Source organism: Nicotiana tomentosiformis, chromosome 11 (genome assembly GCF_000390325.3).
Source record: "Nicotiana tomentosiformis chromosome 11, ASM39032v3, whole genome shotgun sequence".
Taxonomy (NCBI): Eukaryota; Viridiplantae; Streptophyta; class Magnoliopsida; order Solanales; family Solanaceae; genus Nicotiana; species Nicotiana tomentosiformis.
In genome coordinates this window covers 93,722,120-93,744,970 of record NC_090822.1, presented here as the reverse complement: position 1 = coordinate 93,744,970, position 22,851 = coordinate 93,722,120, and the positions used below count along the sequence as shown (strand labels likewise).

At 41.1% G+C, this 22,851-nt stretch overlaps 1 pseudogene; it reads right to left on the bottom strand.

Moving 5' to 3' along the window:
* Positions 1-15,634: 15,634 nt before the first annotated feature.
* LOC104115322 (probable fructokinase-7) lies at positions 15,635-21,926 on the bottom strand (annotated as a pseudogene).
* Positions 21,927-22,851: the final 925 nt, after the last annotated feature.

Sequence of the window (22,851 nt, the reverse complement as noted above, 5' to 3'; positions counted from 1 at the left end):
CTCTTCTTGTATTTGTATTTTGTCTATTTTAATCCAGACAGTATTTAAAATTTTGTATAATCTACTAGATGCTCATATACTCGTGACATCAGGTCTTGGCACACACTAGTAGAATTTTTGGATATAATTATTTTACTTGGGTTTTAATTTATCTTATTTCTCATATTGTCTTAATTTTTGCAAGTACTCCGAGTTTTATTACTCGGATAATTTTTAAATAAAAAAATATATGTTTAAATCATTAGTTGGCTTGCCTAGATGGGATGTTGGGTGCCATCACGACCTATAGGTGAATTTGGGTCATGACAACATGGTATCAAAGCACTAGGTTCACATAGGTCTCACAAGTTATTAGCAGGCCTAATTGAGTCTTGCGGATTAGTATGGGGACGTCTATACTTATCTTCGAGAGGCTATAGGGTGTTAGAAAAACTACCTTCCTTCATCTCCCATCGTGAAAATAATGTAGTACAAAATATCTTTCTCTTAATATCTCACAGATGGTGAGAACGCGCTCTAATAAGGTTCCATACCAGGGAAGAGCTACTCCCCCTATTGTTAGAGGTCGAGGCAGAGGCCGAGGGAGGGCTCCAACCCGTAGTAGGGGATGAGGACGTCCCAGGGTTGTTCCAGTTGTGCCACCAGTGGGTCCAGCAGAGGATCCTATTATTGAGGAACATGGCGAGGTACCCATAGCAGAGCCAGCTCCGGTGGATTTCACGTCTGCACTGGGATTCCAGGAGGTCATGGGACGTATGCTGCGGTTCATAGATACTATAACTAAGGCCGGTTTATTTCCGGCAGACCCAGCCATATCTCAGGCAGGCGGGGGAGCACAGACCTCTACCGCACATTCTCATGGGCAGGCAACTGCTGTATATCAGAACCAGGGTGCACTACCCGTGGGTGGAGTCCAGCCAGTGGCATCAGCTACACTTGAGCCCAGACAAGTTGCGGCCGCCGAGCCGCAGAAGCTATTGGACAGATGGACTAGACTATATCCTCCTATCTTTGGGGGAGAGCGACATGAGGATCATCAGGATTTCATTGATCGGTGTAGGGACATACTGTACAACATGAGGATATTAGAGTCTCATAGGGTAGACTTTGCTACTTTTCAGCTTGAGGGCACGGCCCGTAGATGGTGGAAATCTTATCTTCTTGGAAGACCAGCAGATTCTCCTCCCATGACTTGGGACAGGTTCACCCGTATTTTCCTAGACATGTATATTCCACCCTCCCAGAGGGAAGAGTTGCGGTTTCAGTTTGAGCAGCTCCAGCAGGGTCAAATATCAGTGACCAATTATAAGGCGAAGTTCTCTGAGTTATCTCGCCATGCACTTATGATACTCTCTACTGAGGCGGAGAGAGTATGGAGGTTTGTTGCGGGTTTACATACTGGCATTCATGCCACCATGGCCCGAGAGATTGAGATGGGGACTTCTTATGAGTTAGTTGTGGAGATAGCCTAAAGGATTGAGGGTGTGCGTCAGCGTAGCCGAGAGCAGGTTATGAGGGATAAGCGATTTAGATATTCTGGAGAGTTTAGAGGTGCTACGTCTGGGGGTCGAGGTCAGTTCATGAGAGGGATGTCCAGCAGGCCCCCAAATCCAGCACCACCGCCTCCTCAGGGGTGCCCTAGTGCGACCTTATTTCAGTGCTACGCCAGAGAATTTTTATCGCCCACCAACTATTCAGGGTTCTTCCAGTAGGTATTCAGGTCCCCGTGGTCAGACTTCTAGTCAACAACCCATCGCATCAAAAGTTATTACGAGTGCGGGGATCCCAGTCACACGCGAAGATTTTGCCCCAGGCTTCGAGGTAGACCAGTGCAACAGGGTCAGCAGCCTATAATTACCGCACCAGTTGCTCCACTATCCGTCCGACCACCCAGAGGTGGAGGGCAGGTGGGTAGGGGTCGTCCTAGAGGTGGAGGCCACCCAGTTAATGCTCCAGCTCGGTTCTGTGCTTTTTCGGCCAGACCAGATGTAGAGGCCTCAAATGAAGTGATTACATGTATTATTTCTATTTGCGGCAAAGATGCCTCCGTATTATTTGATCCAGGATCTACGTATTCATATGTGTCCTCTCTATTTGTTCATTTCCTGGGTGTTTCTCGAGAGTCCATGAGTACTCTTATTTATGTGTCCACTCCTATGAGCGATTTTGTTGTTGTGAATCAGATCTATCGGTCATGTGTTGTTACATTCTGTGGTTATGAGACTAGAGTAGATCTTCTGCTGCTTGATATAACCAGCTTCGAGATTATCCTGGGCATGGACTGGTTATCCTTATATCATGCCATCATAAATTGTCATGCTAAGACTGTTGCTTTGGCAATGTCAAAATTTCTCAGGTTGGAGTAGAAGGGTTCGTCTGTTAGCGCATCTAATCATGTTATTTCCTTTCTAAAAGCTCAACATATGGTCGAGAAGGGTTGTTTGGCTTATCTAGCCTATGTTCGGGATACTATTACAAAGACTCCGACTTTTGATTCGGTCCCTGTAGTTCGGGAGTTCTCCGATGTATCTCCAGATCGTGATATTGATTTTTGTATTGACTTGGCTCCAGATACCCAGCCTATATCTATCCCACCGTATCGAATGGCTCCGAAAGAACAACTTGAGAAGTTACTAGCAAAAGGGTTCGTCAGACCGAGTGTATCGCCTTGGGGTGCACCAGTATTATTTGCGAAGAAAAAGGATGGAACTATGTGAATGTGTATTGACTATCGCCAACTGAATAAAGTCACCATTAAGAACAAGTACCCGTTGCCGCGTATTGATGATCTATTTGACCAGTTGCAGGGTGTTTTCAGAACATCTGACCGATATTGTCAAGGAATCTACTCTAGTCTCATAACCACAGACTAGATATCGGTCATAACCATTCAGAACATCTATCGGTCAGATGTTCTGAAAACTGCTTTCCAGACTAGATATTGTCATTATGAATTTCTGGTGATGTCTTTTGGTTTGACTAACGCACCGGCGGCGTTTAGGGATTTGATGAACATGGTATTCAAGCCATATATCGATTCGTTTGTCATTGTATTCATTGATGATATTTTGATTTACTCGCGCAGTAAGGAGGAGCACGAGCAGCACATGAGAGTGGTGCTACAGACCTTGCGGAAACAAAAGTTATATGCTAAGTTCTCCAAATGTGAGTTCTGGCTAGATTCTGAAGCATTTTTGGGACATATTGTATCGGGCGAGGGAAGTAAAGTTGATCCTAAAAAGATCGAGGCAGTTCATAATTGGCATCGTCCCACTTCGGTGACTAAGATCAGGAGTTTTACTAGGTTTAGCAGGTTATTATCGTCTGTTCGTGGAGGGCTTTTTATCTATTGCAGCACCTTTGACCCAATTGACCCAGAAGGGTGTTCCATTTTGATGGTCTGATGATTGTGAGTTGAGCTTTCACAAGCTCAAGACATCATTGACTACAACACCAATATTAGTGTTGCCTTCCGGTTCGAGGATGTATACAATGTATTGTGACGCTTCACGCGTTGGTTTGGGTTGTGTATTAATGCAGGGGGGCGAGTTATTACATATGCTTCACGTCAGCTGAAACCGCACGAGAAGAATTACATGGTACATGATTTGGAGTTAGCCGCAATAGTTCACGCTCTTAAGATTTGGAGGCATTATCTTTATGGGGTGTCTTGTGAAGTTTACACTGATCATCACAGTTTGCAACATTTGTTCAAATAGAGAGACCTAAATTTGAGGCAGCGCAGATGGCTTGAGTTACTAAAAGATTATGATATTACTAACCTGTATCATCCGGGCAAAGCAAATGTAGTTGCAGACGCCTTGAGTAGGACGACAGAGAGTATGGGTAGTTTGGCTTTCATTTTAGCAGAGGAGAGGCCATTAGCTTTGGATATTCAGTCCTCGGCAAACAGACTTGTGAGGCTGGATATTTCATAGCCCAGCCGAGTTCTTGCATGTGTTGTGGCCCAATCTTCATTATTTGAGTAGATCAAGGCTCACCAGTATGATGATCCACACATAATGGTTCTTCGAGAAACGGTACTACGGGGTGGTGCCAAGGAAGTTACTATTGGCGCGGATGGTTTTCTACGACTCCAGGATCGTTTATGTGTTCCTAATATGGATAGACTGAGGAAAAGGATTCTAGGGGAGGCACACAGTTCTCAGTATTCTATTCATCCAGGTGCTACGAAGATGTATCGTGACTTGAGGCAGCATTATTGGTGGCGACGGATGAAAAAGGACATACTTGAGTATGTAGCTAGATGTCTAAATTTCCAGTAAGTTAAATATGAGCACCAAAGGCCGGGTGGCCTACTTCAGCAGATGACTATATCGGAATGAAAATGGGAACGCATTACTATGGACTTTGTAGTTGGGTTGCCGCGGACCTTGCGGAAGTTTGATGTAGTTTGGGTCATTGTCGATAGATTGACCAAGTCGGCACACTTTATTCCGGTTGTGACTATGTATATTTTAGAGAGGTTGGCCCAGATTTATATTCAGGAGATAGTTCGGTTGCACGGTGTGCCAGTTTCCATCATATCAGATAGAGTCCCTCATTTTACTTTACATTTCTAGAGATCAGTACAGAGTGAATTGGGGACCCGTGTAGAGCTCAGCACAACCTTTCATCCGCAGACTGACGGGCAGTCAGAGCGGACAGTTCAGATTTTGGAGGATATGCTTAGGGCATGTGTGATTGACTTTGGAGGTTTGTGGGATCGTTTCTTGCCTTTGGCCGAGTTTGCTTATAACAACATTTACCAATCCAGCATCAAGATGGCTTCATTTGAGGCTTTAAATGGTCGGCGATGTCGCTCGCCCATCGGATGGTTTGAGCCCGGTGACACTAAGTTACATGGTACTGATTTGGTAAAGGATGCCTTGGAAAAGGTAAAATTAATTTAGGAGCGACTTAGTACAGCAAAGTCCATGCAGAAAAATTACACGAATCAGAAAGCGCGTGATTTATCGTTTATGGTGGGTGAAAAAGTTCTCTTGAAGGTTTCGCTAATGAAGGGAATCATGAGATTTGGGAAGAAGGGCAAGTTGAGCCCAAGGTTTATAGGACCATTTGAGTTGTTGAGACGAGTTGGGGAGGTTGCTTTTGAGCTTGCTTTGCCTCCCAGTCTATCAGGAGTTCATTCGGTTTTCCATGTATCTATGCTCCGGAAGTATCATGCCGACCTATCGCATGTGTTAGACTTCAACACGGTTCATCTAGATAAGACCTTGGGTTATGAAGAGGAGCCAGTTGCCATTGTTGATAAACAGGTTCGCCAGTTGAGGTCCAAGAAGAGTACTGCAGTAAAAGTACAGTGGAGGGTCCAACCAGTCAAGGAAGTGACTTGGGAGGCCGAGAAGGACATGCGGGGCAAATATCCACACTTATTCAGCACTCCTGGTAAAATTCTAAACCCGTTCGAGGACGAACGTTTATTTAAGAGGTGAAATTCTAAACCCAACAGGTCATTTTGACTTTTAGAACCTCGTTCCCCTAAATAAAAATCCTTGTATGTAGTTTTATTAATTTATGACTTGTGGGAATGGTTGGTTCGAGATTTGGAAGTGTTCGGATTGAAATCGGAACACTTGGTTCCTTAGTTTGGCTTTAAGGGCCCAAGTTTGACTTCGGTCAACATTTTGAGAAAACGACCCCGGAATCGAGATTTGACGATTCCAATAGGTTCGTATGATGATTTTTGACTTGGGCATATGTTCAAATCAGGTTTCGACAACCCGAGAGCACTTCGGCGATTAATAGTGAAAAATCAACTATTTAAAAGTTTAAGGTTCTTTAAATTTGGTTTGGCGTAGGTTTTGGAGTAATTGAAGTCCATTTGGAATTTCGAGCCTGGGAATAGTCCTTCATGGTGATTTAAGACTTGCACGCAAAATTTGGTATCATTCCGGGTAGTATAAGTATGATTCAGCGTGTTCAGAGGAATTCAGAAATTTGAAGTTCATATATTTATCCAATTTAGTTTTAGGGTGCGATTCTTAGTTTCGTTGTTGCTTTACGTGTTTTGAGAGTTCGAGTAAGTCCGTGTTATATTTTCGGACTTGTTGGCACATTTAGATGGGGTCCCAGGGGGCTCGGGTGAGTTTTGACCCACCCAGAGCTAAGTTGGAAAAACCAGAATTTCCAGTTCTAGTTTCCTTCTTCGCGAACGCGGAAGGACCCTCGCGTTCGCGAAGAAGGAAAAGTGGGAACTGGGCAATTGCCCTTCGCATTCGCATGGAGAGTGACGCGTTCGCGAAGCCTAGGATTTTTGGCCTACGCGTTCGCGGAGGTCTACTCGCGTTCGCGAAGGAGGGCTGGGGCCGGGGGTAAATTTACCCTATGTGTTCGTGAGGGAGCTCACGCATTCGCGAAGGTTGATCGAGGCCAAACCTACACCACTATTTAGTAGCGAGGATGGTCCGTGCAGTTTTATCCAACGAGGTCGGGATCGATTTTCACAAGGAGTTAATTGGGCTTGGAGTTGGGTATCTAACTAATCTAGATGTGTGTGTTGTTCCTAATTGCACTTCCAAACATCGTTACAATTGACTATATTATAATTTTATACTATTGCATGCTGAGTGTAAGCTAAGTACAATATTTTTGTTGAAAATTTTGAAGTGTTAAAAGACAATAGGGAAGTGACTTCTGCCTAGGTGAGTATCTAATGGGCATCAAGAATCTAGGACAAGCTTGTTAGGATTAGGGTCGTGATATAACCATCACACATAAGTTCTCACTCTATACCTCTCGGTAGTTTTAGTGAATTTGCCCGATTTGGCTTTCTCAAGCCCAAATAGGTGTTCATACAATACAAGTGAAATTGGCTCAAGTCGGGTATTACTATCTCTAGGTTTAACCCTTTAATTGGGGCTATCAATCAATTGAGTTCACCCCAATTCCTTGTTAGCCTAATTTTCCTAGACTTAGTCCCTCTTTCTCAAGAAGAGCCTAAGTCATAAAGGCATGAGTCAGAGCCTACTCTAAAATTTCCCAAAAAGGGAAAAACCACCCGTTCACGTGCTCTGTTAAAAAAAACATAACCTAAAATTGATAAAAGGATCTATTTATACTAGGCTAAAAATTCCGGTCAAAAATGCCCTTGCGAAGGTTTCGAAGACACATAAATCTGACCACGTCTGCGCTTGGGCTTTTGCGGTCGCGTAATAATGAGCACGGTCCACGTTTCTTCATATCTGGGCCTGGGTAGATCTTCGTTTCGCGGACCGCGTAATGTTCACCATGTCCGAGTGAGATTCCTTCACGGCCGCGTAATTTGGACGCGGACTGCCTTCTTTATTTATGCCCATATTGCAAAGTCTCTAAACCAGGACAAACGTCCTCCGCTAAATTCCAACCGCGGCCGCGCCAATCACTTCGCGGTCACGTCTTTCTACCGCTCTCAGCGCTCAATTTTAGTGCTCAAAACAGCCTCTCTGAATCTCTATTTCGCGGTTCGCAGAATAATGGTTGCCTCAGCGATGATAATTTTGCGGCCGCCCTTTTCTATCGCGGTCCACGTTCCACAGTATTGGTACAGACTTGGTTTATCTTCAAGTTTGACTCCTTTATGAGTTGGTTATGGCTTCTTTGGCTCATTTTGTACAAAATCCTGCAAGCAAGCATATTAAGTTAGTTTCCGGGAATACCTTTATGCATTTTTGGCCCAAAACCTAAGTAAAAGAGAGCAAATAATAGGCTAAAATCCCTACTTATCAACTCCCCCAAACTTAAGCTTTTGCTTGTCCTCAAGAAAACAAGGTAATTCCCACCTCCATAAGAAAAATAAATGAAAATTTTAGTTGTCCTAAGGTGACTTCATCAAGCATCAATTGGGACTAACAATTACCCTCAACACAAATGCATTATCAACAACATCATGCTATGACTTTTTGAGTTCCATAGTTCTAATGTGACACAAAAGCATCAAGAGTTGACTCAATTCATCAAGGAAGCTCGCTCTCTCACTTAGGTCATTGTGGATCCCAAACTCCTCCTCCTTTACTCTCCATGAGAAAATCTCACTTTATAGAATGTGACACTCAAAACAAGGATTGTAAAGAAGTGCGCTCATCACTCTCAAAAGAATGCCACAAGTCCGGCTCTAAGTAACATAAGCTTTCCCCTTATGTAAATCACTACTAATGTAAGCTCACTCAACTTAAAATCATATAGGGCTTTAGCGGAATGTAATGAAAGTTTTTTGGATTAAGGTAGGACATAATGAACTATGATAGTTTCATCTTTCCTTAAGCACTCCATTTTCTCATTTCGGTTCATACTTTCTTGACTCTTTGAGTCATTTTCTTCTTCCTTAGGGGAACTAGAGAGACACATTGTCACTCTTTCTTGTTCATAGCAATCATTTTTCTCCTTTTCTCATCATTCCATGCCTTTCAACATTGTTTTCTTTGAATCCCTTCAACATTTTATTTCTTTTTGACATATTTCTTTTTAACTCTTCATCATTTTCTTTGCCTTTCCTTTTCATCAATTCTTTTTGTTCTTTGCACCTTTTATCACTTTGAAATTCCTCGTCTCTCCCCCAAACTTATATTTTTACTAATTGCTCATCATGAATGCTAAGGAAAGATTGGGTGTCAAGAGAGGGTCATTATAAAACGGATGAAGGCTTGTAATATGGCTATTGAATGAAAAAGGCTTAGGCTCAAAGGGTTTGACTAGGGATATCATATTGGTAGGCTACGGAAGCTTTCATAGTTCAAATGGGACTAAGGAAATCCTACAATCACTACTCAAATCGAGCTACACTTAGAATTTCGCCTAGACAAACATTCAAGGCAAGTTCTAAACTTATTGGCACGGGACTTGGACTTGAAATTCAATACCTCACCTCTCTCTCAAGCTAATGGATTGTTAAAGAGAAAAGATTCAAGGTCCCACAACAACCCTAGCTAAGATTGAAGATCACAGATGGCTCAAAGAAACCACTTGATGATAGCTTTAGTCAACTCAAGAGTCTAAAGGTCACAACTAGAGCTATTCTTTGTCAATCAACTTGTTTCTAACCATGAGGTCGAAGGCAAATGTATTAGTACCAAGTGAAGCCTGCTTGAGACACTTTTATTCATTACTACTACATATCAGAGCAAAAATAAAAATAGACTCAATCCCTTAAGAAGGTTGTCACGCCATCCATCGTTGGGAAGAGCCACCTGGTTCATACAATATCCACCTTTGGAAAGAACCGTGGCATTAATAAAACCAAAGGCTTATTGATCACGCAAAAAATGTGAAAAGAAGCTAAAAACTCAAAAAGAAGCTACTAAAGGAAATAAGAAGCTAAGCTATTAAGGAAAAATACAAAAGAAGCTATAAAGTAAACTACGGAAAGTAAAATGAATATGTACAATAATGGAGTGAACCGAATATATACAAAATGGAGATGAATATATATGGAATGGTAAAGTTATATACATACCAAAAGTGAAAAATAACGAAAGTGAAAATAACGATAAGTAAAAATAAAGGAAAATAGTATCATAATTATTACATGCCAGTCATCAAATCAAAATAAGACCCCCCCCCGCCCCCCAAATAAAAGATAGCATTGTCCTCAATGCTAAAAGCAAAAATAAGATTAGGGAAGGGATAGAGAGTAAAGAAAACTCCCTATGTGGTCTCTATCTGCATAGGGTCAGGCTCATTAGTGGGGACCTCAGACTGCATAGGATCATCAACTCCCTCCGGGTCCTCCAACTGTATCTCTAGGTCCTCTGACTGGGGCACCACAAATTCTCTCACTGGCTCTCTGTCAGCCTCCTGCTCTGATGCCTATGTTGTCTGTGCTGCAGGGGCAGTCTCCTTCATAATCAGGTCCAGTGGAATATCTCCGGTAGAAGTGAACTTCTCTACCTCCTTCTTCAGGAGCTCCACTAACTCTTTTGAAGCTTGAGTCTTCTTCATCTTTTTGACCTGCTTGCCCAGCTCCTTGACCATTTTCCCATGAGTATCTAATGTCTCCAGGATTTTCTTTTGGTTGTCCAAGAGCTTCTTCTGGTTGTCCAGAAGTTCCTTCAATGAATCCTCCACTGATGGAGGTACCTGAAGCTGTGCTGGGGCTGCCTGTGCTGCGACTGCATTGGATAAGACAGACAACTTTGATGTAGTTGCCTGCAACTAGTTGTTGATGCTAGATAGCGTCTGAGAGACCCGCAGTGAAGTTTGAGGATATATGGAAGATGAGGGCACAGATAATAGGGCTATGACAGATGGCTCGGATGAGGGAGGTGGCATAGCAGCCGAAGAACCCTCCGCTGTGGAAGGCTCGGAACCAGTGGCCACTACCCTTGGCTCTTTAGACTGGCTAGTGGAGGTAATGTCTTTGCCTTTGTACTTTGGGTTGTCTGCTCCTTGAAGGATGTACCAAGATAAGGGCCTTTTCGGCTTCACCTTCATGTCAAAGTGTCTCCCCTCAACCCCCTGGTCCTCTAGGTACATAGTGATGAAATTGGGGTAAGGGTAGGACCTTTCTTCCTTACCGGTTGCCTTAGATATGTTCTGGGCCATGAGGTTCCCCACATTTATTGGGTACCCCGTCATGATGGATGCTATGAGGATCACCCGGGAGAGTGGAATGTCACTATCATGCTGGCACGGATCAAGGCGGCTGCAGACGAAGGTGCACCACCCTTTAGCTTCAAAGCTAAGGGTGTTTCTGGCAATTGAGTCTCCCGGTGTAAGTCAGGACGGTGTTGTCCCTGGTGAGGCTATCACCTCTTCTACCCATGTACGGGCTACTTCATCTAATGCCAACTTCTGTATGTATAGAGAAACGTCTACATCATCAAACCCGGCATATGTATTCAAAGTTTTGCCATCGAACCAGATCTTCTTATTTCGTACCTTAGTCACATAGGTACCCTTTTTGATGTGGGCAACATTGGCGTATAATTCCTTGACTAGGTACTCATTTGCTTCCGGCAACTTGCTAGTGAAGAATTTCCACCCAACTTTTTCATCAAATTGTCTCTTCATATTCGGGCTGTGAGGGAGAAGGTCTCTTTCTATGAAATGTTGCTCAAGGGTGAGCTACCCATTCCCGGAATTTGTGGTAGGTCTTCTCACTCACGAACCTATCTTGCCACACTGTCAGCTTCCTTGATCTAATCAACCCCCTCTCCCCCCCCCCATGGGTATCACCTCCTCTCCCATCATCCGGAACCTCTTCTTCATCATCAATATCAATAAGAGCAGATATTGAGGCAGGAGTTACAGCAGGTGAGGGAGATGGTGCTGAAGTCTCACTACCTCCTTCTGAGCTATCAGACAACTCAGATGAGGAGGTGGGTTGATTGACGAGACGGAAAGGTTGAGACTGAGCCTCGGGTTGTTGTGCAGATTCTCCCTCGAAAATCTCCCAGTAAAGGAGGTATTCACTAGTGTCCGAGGAGTCAGCCTGAGGTCTCATAGGTGGGGCCTTTTTGCTAATAATCTTCTGAGGTGCTAAGGGTGCAGTCTGCTACCCTTTGCCTCGGCCTCGGGAGGATTCTCCCCTACCTTTTGATTTGTCGGGACCACCACGAGATCGCTACATTATCTCTACACACAATTAGTGAAAGATCATTAGTATTGTGGTTCAATGAATCCTTAAAGAAATGCAGATGAAATGAAACAATGCTTCCCAAAATGGTATAGCGCAGACTGCGGAAAAATGGGCGCGGCCACGGAAGGGCCATCGCGGACCGCATAAAAATGGATGCGGCCGCGAGGAGGTTGGACTCAGACTACCAACTCTCTGATCATGGTCTTCTTCGGACGCAAAATTTGGGATGCATCCGCGAAAGATCAAACGCGGACCATGTAAAAATGGACGCGGCCGCGGAAGCAATTTCCAAACTCTCTGAAACTCATGAGCGCGGACCGCGAATTTTGGATGCGGCCGCATAAGTTCAAACGCGGATCGCGGATAAATCACCATGTCTACGAACATGCAACCATACTCAGCTCTCACAAATTAAAGAACGTGGATTGCGTAAAATGGACCGCGATCCGCGGAGTTCAAACAAAACGGGCATTGTCACATTTGAAACCTAGGGTTTTCACTAAGTGAAAAACTTAATGCAATTAACATGCCTAGTTAATAACCCTATCCCCTATTAGGCATGTAAAACAATTACCCATATGAATTTAAGAATCAATTAAGCATGATTTTGAGATTGTGGCATGTATTAAACCCTAACTAAAAAGAAAAATTAAAACTAGAAGAAAAGAAAAAAAAGAGATAAAATCAATGCAAAGATTTGAGCATACCAGTTGTGAAATTGAAGAGGAAAATAGATTCTTGATTGATATGAAATGAGATTGACAGTCAAAGAAGATGAAGATGAACAGTTCTCTAATGTGGTGAAAGTTTGAGGTTCGAAAAGTGTAAAAGTCCTAAGGACTTTCTATTTATACCAAACCGATGGGGACCAACCGACTTACCTTAGCGTGGTCCGCGGAATTCTACCGCGGTCCACGCTTTTTACCTTTCGAAGAGCTGCTGCAAAATCCTAGGCGTGGTCTGCGAAAAATTGGGCACGACCGCGAATGTCACCGCGGTCCGCCAAATTATGAACGCGGACGCGAACTCACCTTCAGAGAGTTGATATTTTGGGCTCTTCAAGTACGCGTCTGCGGATAAAATGTGCCACCACAAAATGCTAACGCAGACCGCAAAATTTTGAGCGCGGTCCACGAAATTCCCACACTTAGTCAGATTTTTCCCTGTCAAAGTCCTGCACTACACAATTAATTCCTACACAAACTTCACAACTAGTTAGTCCAAAACAATTCCTAATCTAAGAAGAAAATGAAAAAGAAAGAAAAGAAAAAGAAAACGTCACATGGGTTGCCTCCCAAGATGTGCCTGATTTAACGTCGCGGCACGACGCATGTTACCATCATTATGTGAAATTGATCAAGGCCACCACGTGGCTGTCATCAAACTTGTCGAGGTAGTGCTTCACTCGGTGCCCATTAACTCTGAAGATTTCACATTTTTGTTTTTCAAATCAATACATCAAACGGAGTTACATGCACCACTTCAAAAGGGCCACTCTATTTTGACTTGAGCTTTCCCTGAAACAGTCGTAACCGAAAGTTGAATAGAAGAACCAAGTCACCTTCTTGAATTCTTTATTCCGGCCATATTTTTCATATATGTACTTCATCTTGTCCTTATACAAAGACGAGCTGGAATAGGCATGAAACCGGAATTCATCAAGTTCATTGAGTTGCTCTACCTGGAGATTGGCTGCTACATCCCATTCAAGGTTTAACTTCTTGAGCACCCATATGGCCTTGTGCTCTAACTCAATCGGTAGATGACATGCTTTCCCAAATACCAACTGGTACGGATACATACCAATTGGAGTCTTGTATGCAGTTTTATAAGCCCACAAAGCATCGTCAAGTTTCCTTGACCAATCCGTCCGGTTTGCATTGACAGGTTTTGATAATATGCTCTTTATCTCCCTGTTGGAGACCTCAACTTGTCCAGTAGCTTGGGGATGATAAGGGGTTGATACCTTATGATTGACACCATACTTGAAAAGTAAAGTGTCGAAGGCCTTGTTGCAGAAATGAGAACCCCCATAACTGATGATCGCCCTAGGAGTGCCAAACCTTGTGAAGATGTTTTTCTTTAAGAACGCCACCACACTCCGTGCCTCATTGTTGGGGAAAGCTACTGCTTCAACCCACTTGGAAACATAATCAACAGCAACCAGAATGTAAATGTTACCACAGGAACTCACAAATGGCCCCATGAAGTCTATGCCCCACACGTCAAAAATATCGATCTCAAGAATAGTGGTGAGAGGCATTTCATCCTTCTTGGAAATTCCACCAGCTCTTTTGCATTCATCACACCTCTTAACAAGCTCACTTGCATCTTTATACAAGGTAGGCCAATAAAATCCATAGCTAAGAACCTTTGAAGCAGTTCTCACCCCACCATGATGACCACTGTAAGGCGAGGAATGGCAAGCATCGAGAATATTCATTTGCTCCTCTTCCGGGACACATCTCCGGATCACACCATCATTGAAAATCCTGAAAAGATAGGGCTCGTCCCAATAATAATCCAAGATGTCCCATTTGAGTTTCTTCCTTTGGTTAGAAGAGAGCTCACTCGGGACAATGCCGGTCACAAGAAAGTTAGCCACATTGGCGAACCAAGGCATACCATTCAAAGACACGGAGAGGAGTTGTTCATCCGGGAACGAATCATTATTTTCGAGGCCATCATGGGGCCTCCCCTTCTCTTCTAAGCGGGACAAGTGGTCCGCCACTTGATTATCACTTCCTTTTCTATCAATGATTTCAAGGTCAAACTCTTGAAGCAAAAGAACCCATCTTATCAACCTAGCCTTCGAGTCCTTTTTGGTCATCAAGTAACGGAGTGCCGTATGATCGGTGTGCACAATCACTTTGGCACCCATGAGATATGGCCTGAACTTTTCCATGGCGAACACAATGGCTAATAACTCTTTCTCAGTCACCGTATAATTGACTTGGGCTTCATTCATCATTTTGCTTGCATAATAGACCGAATGAAATATCTTGTTGACCCTTTACCCCAAAACCGCTCCTACCGCAACGTCACTAGCATCGCACATGAGCTCAAATGGTAAGTTCCAATTAGGTGCGGTAATGATGGGAGTGGTTGTCAATTTATATGTGAGAAGCTCAAAAGCTTTCATGCAATCTTCATTGAACACAAACTTTGCATCCTTTTATAGCAGCTTGCACAAAGGGTCCACCACTTTTGATAAATCCTTGATGAACCTTCGGTAGAACCCCGCGTGTCCAAGAAAGATCCTAACTCCCTTGACGGAAGTAGGAGGAGGGAGTTTTGAAATAACTTCAATCTTCGCTTTGTCCACTTCAATACCGTTCTTTGAGATCTTATGGCCGAGGACAATGCCCTCCTCGACCATAAAGTGGCAGTTTTCCCAATTAAGCACTAGGTTGGTCTCTTCACATCGGGCCAACACTTTGTTGAGATTATCCAAGCATTCTTTAAATGAGTCCCCCACAACACTAAAATCATCCATGAACACTTCGAGGAAGTCTTCCACCATATCCATAAATATTGCCACCATACACCGCTGAAAGGTAGTCGGTGCATTACACAAACCAAACGGCAATCGTGAGAATGCAAATGTGCCATGCGGACATGTGAAAGTGGTTTTCTATTGGTCTTCCGGTGCAATGAGAATATGGTTATACCCTGAGTACCCATCCAAAAAGCAATAGTAGGCACGCTCGGCAAGTTTGTCCAACATTTGATGAAGAAATAGCATTGGAAAGTGGTCTCTGCGGGTCACTTTGTTCAGCTTTCTTTAGTTCATACATACCCTCCATCCGGTGACAGTACGAGTGGGGATCAACTCATTTTTCTCATTTGTGACCATAGTCATACCCCCCTTTTTCGGCATATATTGTACTGGTGAAGTCCATGAACTATCCAAAATAGGGTACACAACACCTGCATCAAGCCACTTGATAATTTCCTTCTTGACGACCTCTTGCATATCCTCGTTCAACCTCCTTTGATGTTCCATGGAGGGTTTGGAATCATCCTCTAGTATAATTTTGTGCATGCAAAAGGTGGGGCTTATACCCTGAATGTCAGCCAAAGTCCATCTAATTGCCTTTTTCCTTCTTTGAAGCACCGCAAGAGTGGAGTCTACATGCACGTTAGTTAGGCAAGCAGAAAGAATAACAGGTAATGTGGAAGAAGGGCCTAAGAATTCATACCTGAGGTGTGAAGGCAAAGGCTTCAACTCCAATGTTGGTGGCTCCTCGATTGAGGGCTTTGTTGGTGGAGTCTTCCAGTCCAAGGAAAGTTTACGGGGCATCCCATTCCTTGCAATGCATTTGCACATTCAACTAAGCCTTCATTTTCATCATCCTCATGGTTTAACAACATAGCTTCCAAAGGGTCTTCCACATTGATCATGGCACTCGTGTCATCAACTATCACCTCCGTCACAAGATCTACAAAAGAGCAAACTTCATTGCTTTTTGGTTGCCTCATTGATTTGCACATGTGGAATACAACTTTTTCATCGCCCACTCGGAAGGTAAGCTCCCCTGCTTCCATATAAACCAATGCCTTCCCTGTTGCTAGGAAAGGTCTCCCCAATATTATAGGCACCTCATAGTCTACTTCGCAGTCGAGAATCACAAAATCAGTAGGCAAAATAAACTTGTCAACCGGACTAGAACATCATCAATAATACCAAGTGGCTTTTTCATTGTCCGATCCGCCATTTGTAATCTCATGGAAGTAGCTCTTAGTTGCCTAATACCTAGTGTCTTGAACACGAAATATGGCATCAAATTAATACTCGCTCCCAAATCACACAAGGCTTTTGCAAAATCGGTGCTACCAATGGTGCATGGAATTGTAAAGGCACCGGGATCTTCAAGCTTTGAACCCATCAAATGCACAATGGAACTCACTTGATGAGTCATTTTGATGGTCTCACAATTCATAGATCTCTTCTTAGTTACCAAGTCCTTCATGAACTTGGCATAACTTGTCCTTCAGAATAATTAGCAGGAGTACCTGACCACACTTCCTCTGGAGTCTTAAAGTTCAAAGGTGCAGAAGGAGCTCGGTTGACAATATAACAAGCTGTAGAGATAGCTTCTGCCCAAAAGGCGCTTGTCAACCCAGCATTTGAAATCATGCAACGAACCCTTTCCAAAAGAGTTCTATTCATCCTTTCTGCCACACCATTTTGCTGAGGTGTCATTCTCACAGTACGATGTCGAGCAATTCCTTCATTCTTGCAAAATTCGTTGAATTCATCATTACAAAATTTCAAGCCATTATCTGTTCTAAGCCGCTTAACCTGTTTTCCTGTTTGCTTCTCAATCAAAATTTTCCATTGTTTGAAATTTAAGAAAACATCACTTTTATTTTTCAAGAAATAAACCGAAACTTTCCTTGAATAATCATGAATGAAAGTTAACATATACCTGGCACCACCTTTTGATGGGATACGTGAAGGACACCAAAGATCTGAATGAATGTAATCCAAAGTACCTTTTGTTCTATGAATCATTGGAGATTTGAAGCTGACTCTTTTCTGTTTTCCGAACACACAATGTTCACAGAACTCCATATTTTCGGTACTTTGGTCACATAAGAGACCTCTTTTCCTGAGGATGGAAAGACCTATTTCACTCATATGCCCCAATCGCATATGCCACAATTTGGTGATGTCAGAATCTGATTTATTTGATATTGAAACTGTAGCAACACCTGTAACAATAGATCCCAAAAAAGTATACAACGTACCAGATCTGTGTGCTTTCATGATCACAAGAGCACCATGATAAATTTTCAGAACTCCACCTTCACCTGTGTACTTGCACCCAAGAGATTCTAGAGTGCCCAAAGAGATGAGATTTTTCTTCAAGTCAGGAACATGTCTAACATCGCTGAGAGTTCTCACCACACCATCGTGCATTTTGATTCGGACTATACCTTTTCCAATAACTTTGCAGGCAGCATTGTTGCCCATCAAGATAACTCCACATCCAATAGATTCATATGTGGTAAATTAAATCCCAACTGTGACACATATGATAAGAACAACCCAAATCTAAAATCCACTCATTGTTAAATTTGAAACTATTATTAGTTGCTAAAAAAATAATTCCCTCAGTCTCATCAGCAGCTACACTTGCTTCGGCAGTGTTAGTATTTTTGTGCTCATTTTTCTTTTCTGTATGCTTTTCTTTGTTTTTCAATTTAAAGCATTCATAAATAATGTAACATTTCTTATGACAATATTTGCACATGACATTTATGTATCTGAATTTTGACCTTAATTTAGGTTTCTCACTACTTGAATCTTTCTTATTGGATCTACCTCTTATGAATAAGTCTTCCCCTTGGTTCCCACTAGTTTTTCTAGTAATATCTCTATCTATTTGTTCTTTTGATTTCAAAATAGATTTGATATCTTTATAAGAGATATTATCCTTTCCATAAAGCATAGTATCTCTTATATGTTTAAACGACTGGGGTAAGGAAACAAGCAATAATACAACTTGATCCTCATCTTTGATTTCAGCATCTATGTTACTTAAATCCATAAGAAGAGAATCAAAAGCATCAAGATGAGTAAGTATAGAGGTACCTACAACTATACGAAAAGTGTAGAGTTTTTGCTTTAGGTAAAGTCTGTTTTCTACTGTTCTTTTCATATATAGGGTTTTAAGCTTTTTTCATATGACTTTGGCTGAGCTTTCTGCTGCAACTTCACGCAAAACCTCATTTGAAAGAGTTAAAATAATACCTGTTTTTGCCTTTTTATCTATAACGGCAAACTCCTCGTCCGTCATTTTATCCGGCATCTTCTCCTTTCCTTGCAGTGCTAAATCTAAGCCATCCTGAATTAGAATAGCTTCCATCTTTAATTGTCACATTCCGAAGTTTGCACTTCGGTCAAATTTCTCAACATAAGACTTTGTTAGAGTCATTTTGGCTATTTAAACTAACCCGGTTAGATCTGGCTCTGATACCAATTTGATAGGATCGGGAACCCGGGTAGTGCGGAATTTAGCCAAACAACGGTATAATGACAATAACAAAGACAATGAAAGTTGATAATAACGGCAATTAAAGAAGATAAAGAAGACACAAATGAAACGTGGTTCGGTCAAGGTGACCTATGTCCACAAGCGGAGAGAAGTAATTTCACCATACCAACAAGAGTACAAAATTAGAGTAAATACTTTAATTAATCCCAAATACCCCAAGAGAATAACCTCACAAGATCACTCCAAAGAAAGGGTTCACACAAGTGTTTCCCAACACCCACTCTCTTACAAAATACTCTATAATGAAATAAATGGGGAGAAAGAAAGACAAGAGTGAAAAGCTCTTGAATTTGTGTGTTTGCAAATGAGGAGAAACTCCTCTATTTATAGCAAGAAATTCTTGGCCTAATAATGGTTAATATGTCATGGCAAATGTCATGATCCACAAATTTGTTATAATGGATATTATGTCATGGCAAATGTCATGAACCACAAATTTGTTATAATGAATATTATGTCATGGCAAATGTCATAAAAATTTAGCCATATTACAGAACCTATAAAGTTAAAATTCAAGCTCCGCCTCTGCATCAAAGATACATAAACAAGCTTACCGAAAGGTATGCTAGAAGCTTTCGGCGTTATAATGAGAGATTTAATCGAAAAAGAGATGGGACAAAGTCCAGGTGTGAATGTGAAACAACCTTGACTTGCTAGGTGCACCCTCATACTAAGTAAATAAATACCTATACACATCAAGTCATTATGAAAAAGAGCGCAATGTAGAACCTAATAGCATAATAGCATAATAGCATAATGCTGGCGGGTTTTTTTTCTTACGAGGAAGAAGAGCACAATGGAAAATTGGGACTGATTTTTCCCTGCTCATAACTGCTAATTTTAGAAACTAAAATTGTGGAGGAAAAAGAAATGAAAGAATATGTTTCCATGGTAAAAACAAAGCGGAAAAAAGCAAAAATTCATGTTAACGCAGGAAAGAAGAGGGAAGTATGTTGTGACAAAGAGTGGCCAATCAACACACAAAGTTAACAGATATAAGAAGGATGAGCAATGCAGAAATTGCGTCTATTGCCTTTTAACTTCATATAACATATTCATGCACCTGATAAAGATTTGCATCAGAAGCTAAACACTTGAGTACTCCTCCAACAAATGCGTCACCAGCACCAGTTGTATCAACAGCTTTTACTTTAATTCCATCGACTCTTCCCTTAGCAAAATTTCGTCAACGATTGAGACAATTCTATCTTCGGAGGAAAAGTAAATTGGGGCTAGCAAAATTTTTTGTGTTACAGAATTATAAATTGTCCATCTCTTATAAAAATAAACATCATATGTTAATGTGGATAAAATAATACTGTAGAGTAGAATATATACCTTGGTGTAATATCTGCAACCAGCTGAACCTTCTGTTATAAGCAAAATCTTCAGATTAGGATGGAAAAACCTCTTTAACATCACATCATCATCACCATCTCTGGATTATCAGCTCCAGTTAGGAATGAAACTTCCTCGACGCTTATCTGCAGATTTGAAAGGTCCCATTAGTATTCAACACGTCTGCCGATGATACACCTGTGAAAGATGTCCTACCTTTATAACGTCTGCTTGGTTCCAGACACTCATTATTCTACGCCGAGCAGCGTCAGCTGAAGGCCACAAGGGCAACCTCAGGTTTGGATCATACCACAGTGTGCAACCTGATTTTTAAGCTATATCCATTGCAGCAAGTTGCGATGACCTACAGGGCTCTTCAATCAAACTAATTGAACCGTAATGGAAAATGACGGCCAGCACATGATTAATATGGCTGTTCAAAAAAGCAGTATTCAGGATAGGGGTATATGCCTTTGTCCACTAAAGCAAAAGACAGGAAGTTACACCTTTTCAATAAGATCTACGTCAAGTTCTGAATTCTGAAGAAGCATATCAGCACAAGGATTGCGGTAAAACAAGAACTCACGCTCACCTTCAGCAGTGCGTGTAACAAATGACAGTGCTGTCCTCGTGCTCAGGTCAAACCGCATGCCAGAATTGTCAACATTGTGATTCTTCAGAATGTCAGCCAACATATGGCCAAACTGGTCATCACCTACCTAATTTACATTTCATTGGTTGAAAAGCAAAAACAAATTTAGGCCACATAAGAAGTCATTGACAATTAAAGCACAAGATGTTGGCTATAATTATAATAATCCTATTAGCACGGTCCAAGGTAAGTCCACAACCTGAGGCGATCTATGCTTGGACTTTAAGAAATTAGACAACCTGAACTGCAAATTCCATGCCAAAATTAATTGTATTGAATGACAAAAACATATGCAGAAAACTTTAAGCATACATAAAATGAACTCCTTGTCTCCATTTCTTCACCTAAATTAGCAGGATGGTAGTATGTGCGTACAGCTTCCTACAGCATAAACCACCTCTGTTTCGTTTAGAGAAAATAACCGTAAACTAGCCCATCCAACACTGTGGAAAGTATACTACAGATCAATCCACTCAGAAAAGGCCTGAATAATGGCTAAACTCTTTCTTTCCCTTATGAAGCCCTTTAAAAAGTACTAAATATAATGATTAGCAGAAATGGCTAATAAGGACTTTCTATATCCTCTGATTTAAGTTGAACAAAACCTAAAAGTAGTTGATGATATCAGTTAAATTCAAAAAATGAAAGATAACAAATGCTTTAAACCTGATAACTTTCATCCCATTTAATAGAAATAACAGGACTAAGACAACATTTCTACAATTCCAATCATATTTTGGCAGTTGAATTTACTGCAGAGTTAGTTTAATACATATCTAAGAATCAAGAAATTGAAGGATTTATTTTCCTCCACTCACTACTTTTTGGAAATACTGACAATTGAAAGAGCAAATTGAGAATTTCAGCAACTCGGAGGAGCCCGTGCTGTCACTTGAATTTACAATTGTGAAGTCTATGTAAGTTGTACATATGAATACATTTTCAGGTTCAACAGAATCTTATTCCATAAAATAAATAAATAAACAAGCATTCTTATCCGAACAATGCACACGACCATCAACGCTTACAGCGATAACAATACGAAGGAGGAAACTGCACCTTGCCAATAAAAGCAGAGGAACCCCCCAACTTTGAAATACAAACAGCAACATTAGCCGGTGCCCCACCTGGAGCTTTTAGGAAAGCTGGAATTTCAGCAAGTGTAACTCCACCAACAGTTGGGACAAAGTCAATCAGCATCTCCCCAAAGCAAACAACTAATGGCGTCTTTTCCGCTATCTCGCCATTTGTGTTTAAGGAGAGGTTATTTAGATTGCCTGAAGACATTCAGATCCGAATATCAACAGAGAATAGAGAATACATCCACATGATCATAAGCAGCTAAACATATACTAAAACTAAAGCCTCATGATCTGCTCACCAATTTTGAATAATTGTACAAGTCCCACTCAGAAACAAACATTACTAACATTTAACAATTTATATTTATACGATGATAATGTAAATACATTTTACACTATTAGTCTAATTTAACATGATGTATATAGTAGGTTGCCTCACAAGTACTTGTAGTATTCTTTTTAAGTAATCTAATAGTGTGAAAATTCTTTTAGTCAATGTATAAGAGTTAAAACTCTTTCAAGCAAAATCCGGTACAAGAAATTCCAGTTGCGATAGACGAGTGCTAACTTTATCTTTCCCCGAAAACTTTTATATTTTCGAGCAAAGAGGGGCAGCCGTGAGCACGTAATTTTTTGCCCTGTGAAAAATATTCCTATAAAACCCAAAAAAATTAGATTTTTCTAATTGTTTTAATTTTTCATAAAATTTCTAGGAATTTCTTGTTAATTATTGTTTGTATTTAGTTGCATATTAATATCTTAAAATCATAAGAAAACACCAAAAATATCCAAAATCTTCATTGCATAGCATTTTAGTTTTAATTTGCATTTTTAGGATTTAATTACGTTTATTAGCATTATTAAATGAAAATCACAAAAATACCATGGTCATTTTATATTTTTAGCTCTTAGTCTTAAATTATTAATTTCCTTTCATTAGTTTTAAGTTAATTAATTATTTAAAGGTAGATATAGATAATTAGGTTTAATTCCATAAATTAGATTTGGTTTAGGATTTAATTTAGGTTTCTAATTAATTTGATTGAAAAAAAAAGGAAAAGGAAAATAAAGAAAGAAAGGTCTTGTTTAAGGCTTCATTCCGAATTGGGCCATTAATAGCTTCATTGGTCCAAATTTCCC